This window comes from Tasmannia lanceolata, unplaced genomic scaffold, assembly GCF_043159265.1.
Source record: "Tasmannia lanceolata isolate RefF3 unplaced genomic scaffold, GAP_Taslan_0.1 ptg000002l, whole genome shotgun sequence".
Classification (NCBI taxonomy): domain Eukaryota; kingdom Viridiplantae; phylum Streptophyta; class Magnoliopsida; order Canellales; family Winteraceae; genus Tasmannia; species Tasmannia lanceolata.
Genome location: NW_027518679.1, coordinates 52,871,937 through 52,875,924, shown reverse-complemented (window position 1 = coordinate 52,875,924; position 3,988 = coordinate 52,871,937). Strand labels below are relative to the sequence as shown.

General features: G+C 38.5%; 1 long non-coding RNA gene across 1 annotated transcript; it reads right to left on the bottom strand.

Annotated features, from left to right (window-relative positions):
* Positions 1-647: 647 nt before the first annotated feature.
* LOC143845660 (uncharacterized) lies at positions 648-2,067 on the bottom strand. Its single transcript, XR_013234486.1, has 3 exons — positions 1,997-2,067; positions 1,031-1,082; positions 648-682 (listed from the first exon to the last, which is right to left on the bottom strand). It is a non-coding gene; the product is annotated as an uncharacterized LOC143845660 (long non-coding RNA).
* Between the last annotated feature and the right edge of the window lie 1,921 nt (positions 2,068-3,988).

Genomic DNA, 3,988 nt, shown 5'->3' with positions numbered 1-3,988 from the left:
GGAACCTAGCCAGCAACATCTCATTTGAAACCATCGAGACAAACTACAGTCTACTTGCCTCTAATTTTTTGACAACTTTAGAAAGAATCTCATGTAACAATTATACAAATAAGACAAATATAAGTAATATTACCAGCTGGCAAAACTAAACAGGGGAGAAATTTGAAGCCGTGGTGTTTTAAACCTCGTTTTGGGGAAGAAGCTGTGGAGAAGGTTTGAGCACGTGCTCATGGTTGGAGAATCCAAAATCCTGGAACAAGCCCTGCAAGAAATTGAATTAGTTTGAGAGAGAGATGTAGAACTGTAAATGATTAAATAACGCAACTCTAAATTCTCTAATAGCTTAAGCTTTTGTAATTGGTTGTTTCACTTGGTATCAGAGCAATTGCTTCACGGCAAGTCTTGGGTTCAAAACTAAATAACTACTTAGATATTAAAAAACATGTTTACGGCCAACCCAAAAGCTGGGCCACATGTGCCGCGTGCACTGCTAACCACCAACAAAGAGGGGGCATGTGAGGGGAAGTGTTAAAAGTACAAATGACTAAAAAAAACACTGACTCTAACGGCTTAAGCTTTTGGAATAATTGGTTGTTTCACAGAAGAGAGAGGGGAAAAGCAAGTTAGGGGCGTGGGTCCTTACCATTGCGTCGTCGATTGCATAGAGCACGCAGTAGTGTTCCTGAAAAAAACAGTGGTTTTGGCAAAAGGAGAGATCAGAAATGGACCATGTTTGACAACCATGAATTTTTTTTTCATGGAATATTAGCATACCAAGTGTTGAGATAGGGGTTGGGAGAGTGGGAAAGGGAGAGAATTGAGAGGGACTAGGTGAGGAGAGGGTGCGTAGTTGCTGAAAAATAAGGAAAATAAAAACTCCATTTTGAGCAGAGTTTTTCTTTTCCCTGTTTTCAGCCAATTCCCACCCTCTCCTCACTCAAGCCCTTTCAAAGGAAGATAGAATCAATGGCTCAAATCGGCGGCTCATGTTAGGACAACCCATGTAAAAACTCAGTGTTTATGAACTTACCTGCATCATGTGCCATTCTTCAAACTCGTCGAACAATTTGAGACGCTCGATCCTGACAAGAAAAGCAAAAAAGATGTTAGGACAACCCATGTAAAAACTCAGGGTTTATGAACTTACCTGCATCATGTGCCATTCTTCAAACTCGTCGAACAATTTGAGACGCTCGATCCTGACAAGAAAAGCAAAAAAGATTATTTATTGATTTTTTCCTCAAAAAGAACATATTGTTGGAATAAAACCAACGAGGTTGGAGGGAGAAGATAAGTTTCAAGAGAAGAAGATTGTTCTCTTGATATCAAAAGCACAAAGAAAATAACCCAAGTTGTTGTACTACTCAAAACCCTTCCAATTTCACTTAAAGAACTTACAAATGAAGAAGATACATAGTCTAAAACATAACCTACATTCCAAATCCGAATTTAATAAGACTTAACTAATCTTAGCTTCCCTAAGTACCACTAACACACTATCACATGAAAAGTAAATAACTAGCACAATTCCAAAACACAAAACATAGTCCCTAGGCCATTAAATGCCACAAAGGAGATTTCCAATGTGGTCAAGAATCTTCCAAGCCAAGAAGTCAAGTGGATAGATGATCATGATCTAGTGGTCAAGATTAATTTCCAACACATATCAGAAAAGCAAGGCGATTTAAATAGAAACCGAGGGAAACAATTACTGCCCCCTTTTCTCAGCAGACAGCATAGACAACTAAATTCTAGAAGGGGGATCTTGTTTAAATGAACCGGTGCTTAGCTGGGTGATGCCGAGCAGATTGTTATTGAGAGTTTGAGACCCATCATCAATCATAGCACAGCCATGAAAGATGGATGATATTATTGTTAAAAGAGAATGATATGGCAGAAATGATAGAAAGTTTTTGTTTCTCCCTACAACCATGACTCGTTTCAATAAAACATCGGCATCTTTCTTATTTCCCAAGATTTTAAGAAGGCATATTACCTGCGTCTTTCTTGAGTTTCAATGAAGTTACTATAAATCTTCAGCATATCCCATGCAACAGCTCTCTGAAACAGCACAATTAAAAAATAGTTCTTCATTCAAAGAAAATCCAAGAAAAAGAAAGGCAACAAGGAACCTACTACTTAGGAAAAACAACTAAAGAGACCCATAACACCCTGAGCTTCAGAAGTTAATAAAAATGCCACATAACTAAATAGACCAAAGGGCTTGACATAACTTCTTTCCAGAGGATTCCAAGGTTATCTCAACAATTCAAAGGGTTGCTCATACCAATGAAGACTTGTCAAAGAAAAGATATACCTGCCAGCCCTGATCAAGAAAGAGCTTTTCTTTAGCTTGTAAAGTCGGCGTAGCATGTATGCCCAAGAGAGGACAACCTCGACTCTGTAAAGAAAATTGCACAAATGGCTTCATGAAATTATTAATAATATATTGCCATTACAGAATTTGTTCTGGACAAGTTTACCCATCATAACATTAACATATATTGAAAATACAAATCTTAATATAAAGCCTCAACTAGTAATTTACAAATTTCTGCATCGTTGATGGCCATAGATGTAGAAATGCTGATTACAATGATCGACAAAGCGCAGAAGAATTGGGATCCTGGCGGGATTTAAAATTTAACCTATTGAATTAGAGGTCTCACATCTCCAATTCGCGGACGGATGATACCTTAATTTTTTTTCTTTTTCTTTTTTTGAAAATTGACTTTTATTAATAAAAACTATAACAAGGGACAAGATGTCCCCTGAAATAGTACATATTGTTAGAATATGTGAGATCCACCGTTGGATTAGGTGTAGAGCTCACCGTTAGATCTTCTTGTGGGAGATTAGGCAAGTTGGTTAATAAGGCAACCCACTAGAATAGGCAACTAGATTTAATTAGGAAGTAAATTAGATTAGAATATTCCATCATTATCTCTTTCCATAGCCTGCTTGATCTCTTTCTATGTTTATCACGTATGTGCTCAATATAATCAGACCTTTAGCTCTATTGTAAATTATCCAAGAATTAGTGAAATCTTCCCCAAAATTTATCATGGTATCAGAGCATCCGATCCCTTTGCCTTGATTACAACCCCATCAATTCCATTTTCCGGATCAGCCGTCCGCCGGGCACCTGCACCCATCTTTTCCTATACCACCGCTGCATATTCAATCTCTTTTAGACCCACCTACAATTTAAATAGACTTCTCTTCAATCAAGCTCTCAAATGGCCCCCTGAAATCTCCGTGTATCTCCACTTCTCCATCTCCAAGCCGACCATTTGCCTTCTCAACTTGTTATTGGGTCGTCCAAAAGCAATAAGCTAATCTGTTATCTCCCAGGACCGTCCCTGTGATGGCGACAAGGATGACGATGTGGGTTTCAATCACTGCAGGACTTCACCTAGTCTGCCACTACCCACCCTCTTTATTTTGCCAAATGATCACCAGCATTGGATTCCTACTCCACCATTTCTACGCCATCGTGGCGTTCCCTATGGAGAGATGGCGTTTGTATTTCGCATGGTGTCAGTATCTTCCATTTTTCATTTTGAAGTAAAATCTCAGATGTATCCTTTGCACATATTCCAAGTCCTTACAGGGTAGCCCATGCAGCAAAATGATGCTATGGTGTTAGAGATAGATAAAGGGCATTCCCATGATGATGTGGTGTGAAAAGAAAAAAAAACGTCAATTAACAGTTCTCTTGGCTTTGCTACAAATCGGGTAAAGAAGAGAAGGGATTCATATGATCTTTTATGTTTGCCGTCAAAATCTTTAGCCACTGTTTTTTTTTTTGGTCGCTCCTCTCTCCATTCTTAATTTCTCGCTTCTTCTCCAAATCTTAAGCTCTTTTTCTCCTTAGTGCTCTACTCAATTTAGATGCTTCATTTCTTTTGAAGTGCGTGCCTGAAAGAGTTTCATTTCTATGTGGATCGGTATCTAAAACCGACCTGTGATTTCTTGCCCATTCCAG